Source organism: Triturus cristatus, chromosome 1_2, assembly GCF_964204655.1.
Source record: "Triturus cristatus chromosome 1_2, aTriCri1.1, whole genome shotgun sequence".
Lineage (NCBI taxonomy): Eukaryota > Metazoa > Chordata > Amphibia > Caudata > Salamandridae > Triturus > Triturus cristatus.
Window position 1 is genome coordinate 1,011,022,568 of NC_140580.1, and position 18,453 is coordinate 1,011,041,020.

Consider the following 18,453-nt stretch of genomic DNA (forward strand, 5'->3'; position numbering starts at 1 on the left):
AATTACTCTTCTAGCGGAATTCCTCAGTAATTCTGCTTGATTGCGGTACATTGAATTACTTGAGTTACACCCACCCCTAAATTTATTGTGTGTGAAGGACGGGCGTATGTCACTTAGGCCCCATATAAGATGCCCTCTTATATCAATTATAAACTGCTGAGGGGTGTGCACCTGATACAAAATGTAATGTTGGTTGTCTGGATCTGCCATACTGGGGCCATGTTTGCTCCACTGCAGGCCTGACTCCAGGATTCTTGACCTGGGGGGGCCATGAAGAAACATGGGTAGGCCAGGATGATGGATGATGGATGTGGTGGGGTGAAGGTCAACGTAGAATTTCTGAAAATCTTCTGTTTTAGACACTGGCAATATAGGCCCAGTTTTGACAAGTCTACAAAGTGAAACTCACGTATGTTTATGTATTGGGTCTAATTCAGTGGTCAAAATGCTTTTAAAAAAAAGTATGGGAACTGTGATGTTGAGTCCAATGGGGTGGGGTCAGTGAGCGTGGGGGCGGGATCAAATGTGTGGTTAAATATAACAAAATATTCTATAACTATTTAGTTTGTCTTTTACTTTCAAGTAACTGCATATAAAAATGTACACACACCTTAAGTGAAAAATAAATGCAAGTTAAACTACTCCTTGAGACATGCACTATTCTACATTATGAAACCTCTGTTGATTAATATGATCACTGCAGATATCTGTATCTGTAACCAGAGAGCCACAGAATTGTATTCTGGTTAGTGCAGTGGGGAATAGTGAGTTTTTAGTGTTATGAGCCTGTGACAGAAAGCACTGTGAATATGTACGGAATTACACACTGTATAAAATAGGCTGCCGCAAAGTGCACAAAAAGTTTTAGGTTTAAGATTAAAAAACAAAATGCAGCCAAAATATAGATCTGAGTAATATGCAGACAGTATCTAATGCAAGCATTGTTTCTAACTGTCTCTTAAAAGCTCACTCCACAGCTCATCAGGTGACCTTACAAAACCTCTCAAACAGAATACCCTTCAAGTGACTCCATCAATTTAAGCCAATACCGGGTCACAACCAACCTTCACATTTATATTTCTTTCAGGCAGCAGACACCCTGGCAAGAAGACTTGGTTCTTGTTCAGCTGGCTCCCCCTCCATATGCTTCAGAGCACAGGAGACTCTTTCCCCTTCCACTTCAACTGAGGCATCTCAAATGTTGGAATTAACCATCCCGGTATGGTTGCCTTTTAACATAAAGTAAGGAAACTGTTTTTGTCGAATAAAGAAAAAAAAGTATGGGAACGTTGTGCCCCTCCGATCCTCCCCACTTCAACCACTGGTCTAATCGAACAGAACTTTAACCCTTCTCAGTGTCCAGTTTGTTCTGTGTGCAGCATTACTGGGCATGGAGCATGCATAAAGATCAGGACACATGCCTACTGCCCTCTGAGCACAGCTTCAAGAAATGCTGATTTGGGTACTGGTGGCATGGTACTTGTTAGATGGAAGGCTAACAGCCATGACCTGTACCTATTGCCAACTAAGCATAGCCATGCCTAGCGATTGTAGCAAGCAAGAGTTTGTTGGCTAAAGAGCTTGCCTAAAGTGTATGGGCTGTGAAGCTGGAGGTGCTATGTTATGATAACTGACTATACACTGCGAAAGGCAATGTGTTTTATGCCGTGAATCATTGGGAGAATGTCCTTTCAGAAGTAATTTCAAAACCAATATTTCACAGAAATAATGTCATACTGATGAATTATTTATTTTCCGTTATTTGTGACAATTACGTTATCAACCAATAATAAGACTAGAAAGTAGTGTAAAATAGTATACTACAGTAGTAATATGTAGCACTATTTTCAAAACACATTTTGCTTTTTAAAAAACCTGTGGTCTAAAAGTTACATAACATAAAGTTATGGAGTTCTGGTAAGATTTAGAAATCACAGCCTCACAGTTAAACATGTGCAGAGAGCCGCACTTTCTATTTATACATTTACTGCAATGCAAATTATAAACCTGCTGCTCCATTTACATCATACCCATCCTATGTATCCTGAAGACTTGCATGTCATGCCCCTGCACGGAATTTTTAGGTCGGGCGTGAGCAAAGCATGTGCTGCTCTACGAGGCATGCTGTAATGCGTGTAATGGAAACACCTCCCATCTTTTCCATTCGTTCCTGTCCCTGCCAAGTCACAAATGCCTGCTTTTGTTTGGTCAGCATGCCTAATTAGTCACGCCTTTTGGTGTTTCAGACCCTCCCAGCAGACTGCCCCTGCTACATGTGGCCTAACACTTTTTTAAATTGACATTTCTATGTGCACAATTGTATTTATTATAATAATTTTTTGGGGGGTCTGCCTCGGGCTTGTGTATCTGTACAGCGCCAGGAATGCCATGATTCCATTTTCATAGGAGTACATTTTTAGTACAATCAACGCAACTGCCGCTGCGATTTAGCTGCAGTGCAGACATCGACTGCTCTTATTACTTATGGCTTGTTTATTAAAACCAGGAGATTGTGATACTGCTCAGAATCACAGGATGGTGAAGCAACGCTAAGGCTCGACCCTTTTGTTACTTTGTTCCAAACTCGACTGCTCTGACCATAGCACCATATCCCTCTTTCACCTCACTACTCCTCATCCGCTCAAGTTTTTTTTAAAAAAAACATATTTTTATTGTTTACAATAACGAAGTGCGGTAGGATACATTTGGTTGGATTGCATTACTCGCATTTTACATCGTGGTACATTGCTATCCACACATTAATTAGACGGATATCCTGTCAATATTGAGAACTTAAGTCAAGTGATTGCTATATAGAACTGGGGTGCGAAACTGGGGGAATATTTATGAAATTCTGGGTACGGATGTCAGATGAGGTGTCAGGGCGATATGTGTCTCGCTGGTCGGTACACCTGTGTGCTACTGGGGGTGAGGGGGAAAATGCGTCCGGTCCTGCTCCGATTTCTGGCCTTTGAGTTTGGTGTGATGCGTGGTGCTAATAACAATCGATGTTATGTGTGCGTTGCAGGAGGAGATCTGGTGCGTGTATTTGTGGTCTGAGCTTGTGATTGTGGGTCCGTCGGTGTGTGCGGGTCGCCGTCTGGGTCATCCCGGAGCGGTGGCTGTTTGAATTGGTGCAGTAATAGGGCTCCATAGAAATGGGGTGTTAACTTATCCCTTTCACCTCTTCCTCTCGTAATGTTTCTTCCTCTGCTGTTGCCCATTTGTGTACCGCTCCCACCCATGCTGCGATCGGAGGGCCTCAGGGGGCTTGCCAGTGCATGGCTATACTCGTTTAGCTAACAAAACGGCCAGTGAGATAAATCTGATGGGCACTTTGTGTTGCTTCTGTTTCTGGAAAATACCTAGTGAACAGGTTTCCCAGGTCCTCCTCCACTCAAGTTCAGCATAAAAAGCAGAGGGCGCCACGAACAGATGTGCTCACAATTTAGGAACACTTCCATTAAAGCTGCTGTTTCATATAAACATTAAAACATTGTGTCCTCTGATACTGCATTCAACAGAATACAATGCCTGAACAACATCCTTTAGTAGGGTGCAGTACCTTATGTGGCTAATAGAGATCCCTTTAGAACTCCACAGGGACACCTAGTTACAGCCTGTGGTACTGCATCCTTTCCTTGCTTTGTGGATTTCCTTGTATTGCTTATGCTATTGTTCCATCTTTCCTCTTTCTTTTAAAGCTCTACTCGTACCACCCCTACTTTCCACTGTTTCCTCTCCATTCTTTTCCCTTCCTGTGTCTTTAGATAGGTCAATTGATCACTCCACTGCAAACAAAAAAACATAACTAAGAAACATTGTCATTTGCAGCGCCTGTGGCTCTAACTTTCATTGATGCGAAACCGATTGCATTGTAAATGCCTGTTTTTCCCTGCAGCCATTAAGCCCTAGGATTCAATAGGAAAATGAATACAAATTGCCCCTTGACTGCTGCTGCAATCGCGTCAGAACCTGAAAGAAAGAGTTGCCTAGTGGTGTCATTACAGCCTTGTACAACAGAGGGAACATTTTAAAAATACTTTTCCACCTTCATACTCCACAAAGCTGGGGAGGTTTAAAATAATATATGCAAAGTGCTACGTTTCACAGCTCTGTAGCTCCCTATATGGAGCTCCAAAACACAATTGCCAAATATTTATCCTATATATAAAAAATATAGGACTTTATTCCCAAAGGTAAATTATGTCATAAACATAAGTTTAAGTCCAAGTTTACCCTTTTTAAACCTACGAGGAATTCACAAAGGGATTCCTTGCAGTCAGATATGCATTTATTGATTGATTTATAGATTTCTCCACCAAGAGTGCTGAAAAACCGACTAATCCCACGTAAGGAGTGAGAGATGGGCATGCAAGGTGTGATTTGCCCTGGAAATATTTTAGGAGCACCCACAAGCATATATATTTGGGGGCATTCCCAAATCACTTCAGGTAACTTTCTGCCCTGGAAATGACTGGAGTACTCCACTTTCAGGAAGTAGTGTGGAATGGATCACCCCTCGATTTTACTCCTGGGTGTAAAGGAATAGCTTTTTCCAAGAGAGATAAAAATGTTTTCCGTTGCAGAAAGAATTATTGAAAAAAGAGGCTATGTTCCCCTTCTGTGGAGTCCTTTACTATGGAGGACTCCAATCACGTGAAATGGGAGCCTCTTCAAAAAGTCTCATAACAGTCCTACTAGTCCACCTGGAAGCCTTGTTCCGCCAAACTGTTGGGATTTTATTATGAATAGGTTTAGGATTTAACAGCTGATATATCTAACTCAGGATAATTAGGATTTAAAATTTAGCAGCTGGTAATGTTAACAGGTATAATTCCAAGACTGCACCTTATGGTATTAGTATGGAGGAAAAATACTGCCTAATTCTGTTGTTCGTAGGCTGAAATAAGGAATACTCTGTGGTATTGGGATTTGAGTGCTTGATTAATCTGTCAACTAGGGTAATACCATATCACCAGATTGCCAAGATCAGGCCCAGTGTTTCAGGTCATTTCTGAACGGGGGCTTAGTTACTGTGATAACTTAACACACAGTTCTTTACTGAAGCTAAAAATGAAATGGGCGCAGCATCCAACACTTCAAGGTGTTTGGACAAAATATTGAGTTGCAAATATTGGGAGACAGAAATATCGTAAATAAAATATCATGATACAAAAATATCAGGATGCAAAAATATCGTTAAGAATTTCGCTTATTAGGTAAGGGATATCGTTTTTGATAATGTTTTCAGTAATATAGTTATAAATTATATAGTTTAATTATTTTGATGTGTTTTAGTTAATATATTTTATGGATTACTACTGTTTGTATGTATATTTTTTTAAACATGGTTTGTTATTTAGAGTTTATTTAATTGTTAATAGTAATTTATAGTGGTGCAGCAGGTTGTAGGGTTTGTAGGGGAATAGGATGGGAAGTTTAATTAAGTAATTATATTGGTATTCTGTAATACTGACTTATTTCAGTTACATTTTAGGTGCAGGTTGCTAGGTTTGTAGGGCTATAGGATGGAAAGTTTAATTTAACAATTTATTAATTTAGAATTAATTATTTTATTAATTTCTAATTATCAAAGTGTGTTCTTATATATTTTAGGCTCGGGTTGCTAGGTTTGTAGTGGCTTAGAATGGGGAGCTTATTAAGTTATTATGTTTTATTAATTAATCATGAAACTGATTATTATGTAAACTGGCGTAATACTTATTTTTGGTGCAGGCTGCTGGGTTTATAGGGACATAGGGGGGGAAATTAAGCCATAAATAATTAACAATCAATTATTTAATTATGTAAATTGTGCTATATTTATTTTAATTGTATTTCGGGCGTGTGCTGCTAGATTTGTAGGGGCATAGAGTGGGAAGTTAAGTAATAAATATTTTAGTACATTTTTGTTTTAAAATAGTAATCGATTATTACAATTTTTTTTCAACCGTAAATAAACTAAAAAAAAATCATTTTTAATTGATAAATAATGATTTTCGTTTCCATAACTTTATTCGATCTAATTTGAAAACATAGATCATCAAAGTGTACATGTTGAAAAAAAGACAGTGTCATTCTTCTCAGTGCAATACAGTTAAATGCATATGAGTTATTAAAAACTAAGAATTAAAAATAGCAAAACACAATATACATGTTCAGACCCCAAAACAATGGGGATATAGAATGGGGCTGTGCAAATTAAGCAATCCAATCTCTAATATTTGTGCAGTGAACGTAATAAAAGAGTAGATGCTGGACTGCAGCTTCCCGGTTACCACATAATTACATAGGTTTAAAAACAGATACATTTAGTTAAAATGGGACATCCTTTGTAAGTTATAACTGCCCTTTTAAAAATATTACATGTGTTATGGAGATCCTTTTTCTCTTCAAGACTGTTGTGAGAAGATTACGTAGATATGTTCGGGAAGACAAATGGGTTTAAGGCTAGAAGTTAGCATAGCTCTCCAATTCTAGGAAATGTCTCTTACGTTTATAAGCCCAAAGGAATGAGGCTACGCAGAAACATAAGATAACAGGGGGTTTAAAGTGATGCGGTATGCGATGGCGCCTCTTTGTGTGTATGGGGCAATAATAATATTCAAACGGTGCCACAGGTGGGGGGATGATCTTGAACCCCCAAAGAAGACCGGAGTCTAAGAAACTATAATACAGGTGGCCTGTGCACACGTAATCTGTATCAACAGTATGATTACTGCAAGTAACAAATAAACACAGCTATCACAGTAGTCGGATTGACGTTTTCTTTCTTTGTTGTTTTATTGGAGATCAGATGCCCAGCCAACACGTATTTCGTCAGGGTGTGAACGCACGACTTCTTCAGGGCTACAGGATGTACAATAGCGATATGTTAACAGACTGTTCCGTAAAGTTGAAATCAACTGTGGACAGAATGGTGATAAAATGTGACTGTGGTGAAAAATGCACCCAGTGCGACAGGACCGTCACCTAGATAATACGTGACTAGATGCATCACCCACGAATATGTTCGGTGTCGGTGTGTCTAATCATACGATTAGTTATACAAACCGCATACATTAATACAATATTTAAAAGAAACTACTATGTATTTATACAGTGTCAATATACAGTATAATGCAACACACTAATAGCTTATGACGGCTTACAAGTTCGTCTGTATATTCAGTGACATGTGATGGAAGGAAAGGGAAACCTTCACCAGAAGGAACAAAAAAAGGGGGGTAGAAAAAATGAAGGTACAATTAATAAAGACGGTCCCTGAGAGCACATCTTACCTATTGGACAGATGGTCTGGAAGGAGAAATTCTGAAAAAAAGGGTAAGTGGGGGAGCCCAGTGAGTAATTGGGCTGAACATGGAGTAAATGAGTAAAAGAATCAAAAGAGGGTGAGTAGGTAAGAATTAAAACTGTGCTCACCTCTCCGCCGGTTGTACTTCCGTCCCGGCTGTAGGGGTGAGCAAATCCAATGAAGGACATCAAATAGTACTAAGGTGAGTACCAAAACCAAGAGCACTGAGGAAAAAGGGTGGTAATCATGTATATTAGGGCGGGAAAAGGTGCTCAAGAATCTCCTAATACGCAATCTGTATCCACAATAATGCGGTTTCCAGGCCTAGGCCTAAAAGTAATAGGGTGCCACAGAACATGGTATGTCCCTGTATGAATACACAGTAACAAGTATCATGAGAGAGTTAAAAAGGCTCTAACAGTTAAACAGTAGCTGCAAAGAATTGCTACGAGCAGCATGATCAGCCAAGCTACAAATGTGAGTAAAGTTTAAGAAAACGCAATAGGTAGAAGAGTGGATTGCCGCAAAGTAAGTATGCGCACTCCATAGGGTGATCAGTGTCCACGAAGTCATGGGAGGCTGTGAGGACGTGTGAAAGCATGCAGTATGCTCAGTTAAAGGGTACAAGGGCCCTATACGATTGAATTGGGGTGGTAGGTGGAGAAAGTAAAAACGCTAGTAATTAAAAAAAAATCTATATTTGAAGCAATATCTCAACAGCAGTGGTCTACAAACGCTAAATTACGGCCTCTATGCAGGCACGGCTAGGGGTGAGTTGTGTGAACCCAGCGTACAGCAAAAATCAGTATAGCCCGATTAAGAATAAAAGCGCAGGTGGCGGTCAAACGCTGTAGAGCTAGCGTTTAACGATACGATATTTACAGAAGGCTGATAGCATAAATGTGGCATAATCCCTAGGATATCTAGCATGACATACAAGTCCTTGCGCAAACCTGAAACCTAATAGAGAAGCCATAAGATGCTTACCTTGCGTGCTAGTCGAGCACAAAGACAGCGGGTACGCTTGTGTATCGATGCTTGCGGGAAAACCGGAAGTCGGGGGATAACAAAGACTTTCGTATGAGTACAGAATATGTCCCAGAGGCTCAAACGTTAACTCACTATCCGGTATGGAAACCGGAAGTGAGTATAGGCATACGCGTGTGGGTGTGAAAACCCTTGCGTCATGTATATATGCGGGCACCGCGATCCCAGAGGCTGAAACGTAATCTCACTATCCGGGATAGAAACTGGAAGTGAGTAAATACATACGCGTGTGGGTGTGAAAAACCCAGGCATACTGTAAGATGCGGTCAACGCGATGCAAGTGGAGATGGCGCTGTAAAGGAGAGAGAGACCCAAGATCTAAGACTCATGGAAAGTAGAATTCTATTGAAATGAGTCAAAGTAAAGCATAACACGTATCCCAAAATACGGACACGTGTAAGATAATAAGTCTGTGGTAATATGATGTGCCGAACTGGTTGCATAATAAAACCATAAAAATGACTCCTTTAAAAGTGGGAGATGCACTGGGAAGGTGTACAAAGCTGGGTAAAAATTCACTATGATCACGGAGAGAGAGGGTATTAGGGGTGATGTGATGCCAAGTGTTTGGTAGCTGAAACGGGGTGCACTCGTGATAGCATTATTACGTCAAAAAACAATCAGTAAGTACATATTGGTTTGCTTAATGTCATACGGTCATGATCTATACAGTATTATTACAGGGCTGCACTGTATGAGTCAATGTCTTAGTACATGTTAGGTGATGCTAATATCAATACTGATGATGCAAACAGAATGTTGATGTAAATAGTCAAAGAGAACGAGTCAGTAGTGGCGGTTACATATGCCATCTACGTCACATTAGTACATTTAGTAGTTGTGAGTCCATTAGAGTACAATTAATACAGTGTCAGGTATGGTCAGAACAGTTAATAAAGCAAGCCTTCAATGCTGTTGATGGTAAAACAAAATAGATAGTATCTAGGTGGTGTCAACAAGTGTATCAGTTGCCTAAAAAGAATTGTAGCTCATGGTCGGTATTGAGTCCCAGCTCTACCACTTTCAGACGCATGATCCAAGTTGCCTCTGTGCGGCGCAAAGACAATTCCCTGTCCCCACTCCTCTGGTGTGGTGGTTTAACTTCTATACCGAAGAAATTAAATTGTTTATACTGGCCTTGTTCTTTACAGTTAATTGCATGGGTTGCCATAGGGTATCTGCTGTCCCCTTGTTTAAGCGCCCTAGCATGTTCACCAATACGGTCTTTAGGCATATGGATGGTGCTACCCACGTATTGTTTACGGCATTTCCACATAATAATGTATACTACAAATCGTGTCATGCAATTGATGTTCTGCTTGATCTGGTATTCCCTCCCATCTGGACCATTGAATTTAGATTTATTGTGTTAAGCCCACCTACAGACACCACAGCTCCCACATTTATGAAAACCTAATGCCTGTTTGGTAAGCCAATCATTCTCTCTGATGATCTTGGGGACAGTAGGACTCAAAATAATGTGGTCCCTCTTCTGTAGGTGACAAGTGGTCTATGTGAAGTCAAGTCACTTCACATAGACCACTTGTCACCTACAGAAGGGGGAGAGGGGTGGGGGTGTGTGGGTGTGTGTGTGTGTGTATGATCTGCTTTCATGGTTACCCCCACTTTTTGCTGATGTTCTTTTTTATTTTTTACTAGTCTGAGTGGGATCTTGCTAATCAGGACCCCGGTCACTGTGCTCTGTCCCTTTAAATTTGATTATGGTGAGTACTTTGGTACCTTCCCAATTGGCTACTGGCGTACCCCTCTAAGTCCCTAGCAAATGATAATAAGGCGCCCTGGGTATAGGTATACCAGGTGGTCTCCCATGGCCTGCAGCATGTATTGTGCCACCCTTGAGAGACCCCTCAAACGGTGACTCCAAGCCTGCCATTGCAGCCTGTGTAGGTTGGTGTTAGCTCCACTTTCAACACATATACGTTTTCTTATATCTGAAGTCACTGCACTTAAAACCTTTAAGTCACCCTTAAGGTAGGCCTTTCAATCCTGAAGGCAGAGTGCTACCCTGGAGTCGACTCTCCAAGTTTTGTAAGTGTGGTCAGACATTTAATACATATAGTGTATATCAAGTCAATTACGAGATGTCTAAATTATGTATTAGCAGTAACGAAACCGGTCATCTTTGGTATCAAACATGTTGGAATCCCACCCCAACACCTATTCCAGTGTTGGATGTGGGATCCCATGTACTGGGGACTCCCCTAGGGTGAACCCCGGTATTCCCGGCACCTGCCTTTCAGGGTCTAACAGCAAGCTAGTACTGCTGCTGACCACAGACACGATTCTGACCTCCTGCTGCTGAGCCAAGCTCAAGCAGGGGAAGGTAGAACAATAGGTTTCCTGTTGCAGGGAGGTGTGACCACCTACCCAGATAGGACTTAGTGTATTGGACTGGGTGGGGGGCACTTGATTGCTTTGAAGTGCACATTTGGTGCCCTCCTTGCATACTCAAGTTTTAGCCAGTTCAGGGAGACCTTGGCTCCTGCTCTGGCATGAAACTAGACAAAGGACATGGGAGTATCCTCCTATCTGTCCAGCTCCTCCTCTGTGAGGGAACTTTGAATCGTCCATTCCCTTTCCCTAGGGTACTTAAGGGCTTACCTGTGGGTGGCTCTTCGTTGTGGGACAAGATTCTAAACCGAAACCACTTCAGCTTCTACCATCTGGGCACTTTGGACTTCGCCTAGGTGTGGTAAATATTCTTTTTTACCTTGACTGAATTTCATGCGGAATCTAAAATAAAGTAAAATAGCTCAGAATAACAAGAGGCAGAATCCGTGGTATAAGAGATTTTCTGAATGGGCTTTATTCCAAAATGGCCGACTCGAGTGGCGGCCTTCAGGTTCCGTCACCACGAGGGTTCAGGAAGTGAAGTACAATACTTTATTGACAAGAAGTAACTTTTATAGTTCATGCATTACAATGAAATGAATGCAAAAGGCGTAACAATTGATAAGAGAAATGACATATTGGTACGTAATCGAAACTAGGCGTAATAAGGAGCAGAAAGAAACATGATTGGCTCTGATTATCATGCATAGGTGGATCTATAAGATAATACTTAACATAGATGCGCGCGCAGCAGCATGACGTGTGATTGACGTGCAACTAGGGGGTGAAGGGGACTTGACATTTAGCTCTACATGTGGAGACGAGAAGTCTGGGGGGTCAAGTCAACCTAATCCCAAATCATATCTAACATCCTATGTTTAGAGAACTATGTTATCCACAAGAAAAGACTCTCGGACAGAATCTATTCTATACTGACTGTGTGTGCGTGTACAAGCGTCTAAGTGTCTATATGAGATGCGAGGGGCAGAAAACTTTCCATGGCAACAGGGCTATGAATTACTTGCAGGAGGACGGAAAGGCCGAGTCCTTTGCTTGTGAGCTTAGAGGAAATGTTTACCTAAATCACTGGACAGGAATGCATCGGCCGAAGAGCAAAGTAGATAATTCGAAGGTGAAATACAGCTTCTTGGCAGGCAGGCAAAACTGGCCGAGGCAGGCACCGTTAGCTGCACAGGGAGTAGGACAAAGTTCATGGATACAGATGCGAGCTCAAGCTGAAGCTGTCAGAGACAGAGAGCAGGGAAGGCTTTAAGGACAGGATCGGGCCTACTTGCCTGAACTGTAAAAATGGAGTAACTTAGCCATATAAAGTCGGTGGCCTTTCATACTTAGGAATCGAATATCCAGCCCATTGATGGCGGATCTGACAGAGAACATGTTGGCGGTGGACGCACATATGTTTGCGTTTTGGAAACTGGAACTGGAGGGAACATACATGTACTTGTGACATGCACATAGAACCGTTGGGGTCCAAGATAGGGGACATAACTGATCAGGAAAATCCACATTTCCACATTCCCTCCTTGTCCCCTACTTGCCCTTCAAGAGATATCAATCTTCATCATTCCATCGATTTGCTCATGGAGCATCATTTCTTCTTCCTTCTTCTTCCGGCATTTTGAACGAGAACCTTGATATGGAATGCATGATGTGGCACACAGACCACAAATCGCTGGTCCACATTGCAGGCATAAACAACAACTGAAGAGCATAAGAAGGCCAATACCTAGGAAGGATAGAACTCTCCATCCCCAGGCTGATATCACACTCCAAAACCACCCGGACCACGTCCAAGTGCCTGGATTTTCGTGTATCTGGCTCACAATCTTATGAAGGCGTGTTATAGCTTTATATACAGATGGCGAATTTTCTGGTATGAATATGCAGCAGCTGGATCCGATGACCCTGCAAGCTCCGCCCCTATCGGCCAGGATGACGTCAAGGACAAGACGATTCTGGAGAACAACAATTCTCATTACTGATTGTTCCTCTGTCAGATTGCCTAGGGCGGCTATAGTCTCGTTTACTACAGCTTCGAGAGTCTTGGTTAGTTTACGTATCAGCTTACTATTTGATATTGTACCTATATAGGGAAAGATGCCTTTATTGAAATCTACATACTTGTCCCATGCTGTCTCAGTATAATCGACAACTGGGAGATCTCTTCGCTCTCTATTGTGTACTAAATGAACATTCCGATAATAATCAGGTGGAGCTAGGAAAACAGGGGGCAGAAGGAATGCTATGTAACAGGTACCATCCCAATCTAGAGGCAGACGCATATATGCCGTCTGACCACATATAAAGTAAGAATGGCGAGAAGCTCTAAATGAAGATTTACCTTGATCACTATATTCTACTGTAGTAACGCATTGGCTATGGCCCATATGTATGGAACCAACTTTTCTTACACATAATTCACCCTTAACTGAAAATACTGACATAGTGGGCAGAATTAGTTCAACTTCGGATTTGACATTCAGAATCATAAGATTAGGTGTAAAATTACCTAATTTATACACTTCATTTTCTAGATCAGTTCCTGTTCTACTGGGGCGACCCTCCTTATTAGGATGACAGACTTTGAATAAAACTAGATTCAGATTTCCCCATATCCAATGTTGTTGATAAACTGCTGTGTCTGGGTCTATGGAATTTAGTAAACTAAACCATGCTCCACAGGAGCCGTTGTGTGTGAACGGATGTGGAAAGAAAGGCAGAACTCCTTTGTTATTCTGATAGGGAGGGAGTCGGCCACACACCCAACAATTGGTGGCATTACTAGTCTGATGGGAATGATGTAACATACTAATGAAAGTGTTATTGCGCAGCGCAAGTCTATAAGATAATTCATGTGGCGGTAGGTCGCTAAAAGAATGTTCAGCAGCAACATTATAAACATGTCTAGAAATAGGATGATATATGTGCAAAATCACACTCGTAATAATTATTAAAACACTCAATAAAAACAAAATTAATAATGTCCTTATACAGTAGCTACGCAGTGATTTACAATACGCCTGTCGTTTCAACATTTCTCGGGTATTTTCTCTACTCAGGTCCAAGGGATACATGTCGGAGACAATTCAACCGCTTCACCTTGGAGAGGACTTAAACAATCAAATTGCTCGACTGCTTGGGCCTAAGCTTTAATTTATAGCACTGAGAGTCATTCTGTTCAACAAAAGGAAGTTTTGAATCAGTCTGTGAGGGAGTGCAGGGCACAGTGTCTATATCCGAGGATAGTCCATGAAATTTCTTAATATGGCTGGAGTGTATCCAGCCCTTGCGGCCCTCAACTTTCACGGCTGTTCTTGTGGTCAGCAGGACTAGCTTCGGTGCTTTCCACCTGGGCTCCAACTGGGTCTTCCAATCAAAATTTCTCACAAACACCAGATCCCCCGGAGCAACGTCATGGGGTTTCACCTCAGTGTTGTCAGGAAAAGCTGCAGTTACCTGTGAACGACAAGATTGTAGTGCAGACATCAAGGAAGCCAAGTAATCTGTCAGCATGTTACAATTAACATCAGTTATTTTACGTGGTATAGGCGTCCCCCACATATTTGGTGGTCTTCCGAAGATCACCTCATACGGGGATAGCCCTGTTCGAGAGTGTGCTACCATTCTTATGTAAAATAGTGCAACTGGTAATGCTACTATCCAGTCAACACCTTTCTCCTTACATATTTTAGACAATCTGATTTTCAAAATTTGATTATGTCGTTCCACGAGACCTGCTGCCTCGGGGTGTCGGACACAGTGGAATTTCCACTGATATCCCAACAAAAGTGAGACATGTTTCATTAATTCGGATGAGAAAGGCTGGCCGTTATCTGAATATACAACACGTGGTAAACCGTACCGCGGGAAGAATTCTCGAACTAACTGTTTGGCAGTAGTCGGGGCCGTGTAATCTGATACTGGGTACGCCTCAGTCCATCGGGAGAGGGCGCAGACAACTACCAGAACATATTTGAATCCTCGACATCGTTCCATCTGGATATAATCCATTTGGAGCACTTCAAAAGGATGATCAGGAGTCTGGAATCCACCCTGTTCTACGGGAACACTTTTTCCTGGGTTGAACTGACAACATATCATACAGGTACGGACTTTTTGTTTAGCTGCTGCTCGTAAATGTTTGTTGAACCAAATGTGTTGAATGCTATCTAGCATAGCTTTCTCTCCTAAATGCGCTGGGCTGTGAATTGTAGCTATAATGGCCTGGACCATAGAGTCAGGAAGAAACCATACAGATTTCTCCTTCGTCATCCATCCCTGATCTGTCTGGATCCCTCCTAGTTCAGTCCATTTCTTTAATTCCTCTGCAGTAGCATGTGTCTGTATGTCAATTACGTCAAGTGCGGGATCCTTAATTGTCATACACTGTGTTGGTGTCTGAACTATTGGCTTTGTCATGTCTAATGTGCGATTCTGAGCAGTCTGTTTAGCTGTTCTGTCAGCTAAATCATTGCCTTGAGAAATGATATCAGTAACCTTCGTGTGTGCTTTACATTTCATAATCGATATGGCAGTTGGTAGATGTATTGCGTCTAACAAGGCATGAATGAGGGTTCCGTGCTGAATGTGGGCACCATGGGAGGTTAAATAACCTCTCTCTCGCCACAGCACGCCGAAGTCGTGTACAACTCCGAATGCATAACGTGAGTCAGTGTATACATTAACTTTCTTATTTGTGGCTTGAATACAGGCTTGTGTTAGAGCAATAAGTTCTGCTGCTTGGGCTGACAAAGTATCTATACAATTTGTCTCAATAACTTCAGTGTCTGTTGTGACTGCATACGCGGCCACTAAGTTTCCTGTACTTGCTCTCATGCACGATCCATCTACATACAACGTCAGGTCTGGATCTAACAATGGAACGTCTGTCAAGTCTTGTCTAGGTTTCGTCTTTATTTCAATAATTTCAACACAATCATGAGCTAGTGGGTCTGTTCCAATTACGGGTAATAGTGTAGCAGGATTCAATGTATTACACCGTCGGATCTCTATGTGTGGCTGAAACAATGTCAGTTCATAACCGGTAAGTCTTGCTATGGTCAAGTGTTGTGTTTGTGTTCGGTTCACAAGAACTTCTACTGCATGTGGTACTTGTACTGTCAATGGATGTCCTAACACTATGGCATCGCTTTGTCTGATTGCTAAAGCTGTTGCTGCCACTGATTTCAGGCATGCGGGCAAAGCCTGAGCTACGGGATCTAATGTACTGGAAAAATAAGCACATGGCTTGCGTGATCCTGCTTGTTCCTGTGTGAGTACTGACAAGGCAGTACCTTCGCGTTCTGTGACAAAGAGTGTAAAATGTTTGCTATAACATGGTGTTGCTAAAACAGGTGCTTGACATAAAGCTTCCTTTAAGCTTTCAAAAGCTTGTGTATGTTCCTGAGTCCAAGGGAGAACAGTCGATGTGGCTGCCTCCTGTGTGGTTAACTGAATGAGTGGTTTTGCTAGAAATGCGTACTGAGGGATCCACTGCCTACAATATGAAGTGAGGCCTATGAAAGCCCGTACCTCTTTTTGTGTTTGGGGTATTGACATGTTAGCAATTAACTGGATGCGATCTGGTGTAAGCTGCCTTCCCTCCTTGGACAGCGAGTGACCAAGATAAATAACTCGCTGGGCACAGAATTGCAGCTTAGAGGGAGACACTTTGTGCCCCTTGTCGGCTAGAAAATGTAAAACTGTCAGAGAAGCCTTTTCACATTCAGGTTCGCTTCTCGCGGTGATCAGCAGATCATCGACATATTGAAGCAGTGCAGTATTGACTGGCATGTGGATACTGTCAAGTTCTCGTTTCAGTGCTTGGCTGTAGATGCTGGGGCTTTCTGTGAATCCTTGGGGAGCACGTGAGAATTTAAAGCTGCGCCCATTTAAACTGAATCCGAACAAATATTGGCTTTCCGGATCTATTGGGACGCTAAAAAAGGCATTCTTGAGATCAATTACAGTAAAGAATGTTGCTTCGGAATCAATTGCTGTCAATAATGATGATATATCGGGGACCACAGGAAATTGTGGCACAATGCACTTGTTTAGTTCCCGCAAATCAATAACCAATCGGTATACTGGCGGAGCAGTAGGGTCAGTTCGTTTAAGAATCGGAATTATCGGCGAATTGCATACATTGGAGTCTGTTTCTACAACTACTCCTTGGGCAATTAGCTCATCAATGATTTTCAACAAAGCCACTACAGCATCTTGCGGTAACTTGTATTGTCGCATTCGTGGTAATACCACTCCTGCCTTGAGTGTAACTCGGTATGGCGTAATGTTCATGCAACCAACATCAGTAGGGCCTTGTGCCCATAGATGTGCTGGTAAAGTCTGTAGTCGGGGATCCATGTCTCTAGACACATAGTGACCTTTAAAATCACGTAAAAACAACCTTATTCCCCCCGGAGAACAACATATTATGGCTCCTAGGGCTTTCAGAGTTTTAATTCCTAACAAATTTTCTGGGCATGATTTAGTAAGCAATAAATCTGTAGTTCGTGTCAAAGGTCCTATCGTAAGTGGAAGAGGCTGTGATACTTCGTTAACAATAGGTTTTCCTGAAAAACCAAGGGAAACATTTTGAGAGCCTGAGAGGGGTGCCCCTGGAACTTCACTACGTTTTATAGTTGTACGACTTGCCCCTGTATCGAGTAAGAATTTTCTATCTTGACCTAATAATTCACTATGTACATAAGGTCCTTCTTGATCTACAGGAATCTCGATAAGCGGTAAGTCAACTTCCCTCTCTAGGCTGGTTCATGCGTAACGCTGATACTCAGGATATTCATACTGTGCAGTCTGATACATTTGTCGTGTGGTGGTTTGTGTGGCAGTAACAGGCAACGGTGGTGCAGCTGGCACAAACTGTATTGGCTGTTGTGCGGCTGGCATGGCCTGGGAATGTGGCATAGCTCCTTGTTCATTCTGATCTTGTCTGAGTGGCCGTGATCTTTCTTGTGTTTTACCTATGGCGATATTGTGTTTTAAAACTGGACAATCGTGTACGTAATGACCTGGCTTTTTGCAATAATTGCATGTCCCTTTTACCGGTCCTGCTGAATCGGACTGTGTCATACCCTTTTTATGTCCTTCAGCCGGTACTGTCTGAGACACTAGCATTTTCATTTTTGTATCTTTCATACGTCTTTGTTCGTGTTCTTGTTCATCTCTAATTCTATTGTGATGATACTGTAACATTTGTAGCATTTGTGACGGAGTGTTACTTTGCCAGGTACTCTCGAATTTCAATATTCTATTCTTTACTGGAGGTAAGGCATTTTCTACTAATTTTGTCACAAATAAATGTGGATACGACTCACTACTTGTTTTTATACCACTATTTATTCCAAAACATTTTTCAAATCGGGCATAATAGTCACTTGTGTCTTCATCATGCTTTTGTTTACAGGCCGTGATTGCACCCCAATCTTCCTTTTTCGTAGTTAACAAACGTGGCAGTACTTGTACTAGTAAACCTGGTAATGCTTTGACTTTATCCCCGAGCCCTGAACCTGCAGCTCGGGCCTTTTCTTCCGTTTCTAATGCTGTCCAATCTATCTTTTGGTCTCCCACTTCCCACTCTTTTTCTTTCAGTTTTTCATAAATACCAGCAGGTAAGAGCACCTTTAATATCGTCATAATATCAGGATAGGTATACTCTCCCATCAGCAACATGTCCTTAATTTCTCGGTGGAAACCCGCTGGGTCTTTGTCATGACTTG

The 18,453-nt window shown here is 41.8% G+C and overlaps 2 protein-coding genes across 4 annotated transcripts in view; one reads left to right on the forward strand and one right to left on the reverse strand.

Annotated features, from left to right (window-relative positions):
• Positions 1-18,453, reverse strand: part of LOC146868592 (uncharacterized) — an 895,771-nt gene that overhangs the window by 136,813 nt on the left and 740,505 nt on the right. The gene's annotated exons all lie outside the window — the stretch shown is intronic.
• The window catches only part of SLC31A2 (solute carrier family 31 member 2), a 183,002-nt gene that overhangs the window by 74,396 nt on the left and 90,153 nt on the right, over positions 1-18,453 (forward strand). Inside the window, exon 1 of one of the 3 annotated variants that reach the window (XM_085611803.1) lies at positions 1,185-1,242. The exons of the other annotated variants lie outside the window; for them this stretch is intronic. The gene's annotated coding sequence lies outside the window, so the exon portion shown is untranslated. Of the gene's footprint in view, positions 1-1,184; positions 1,243-18,453 lie in introns of those variants that run through there. 3 annotated transcript variants of the gene reach the window in all.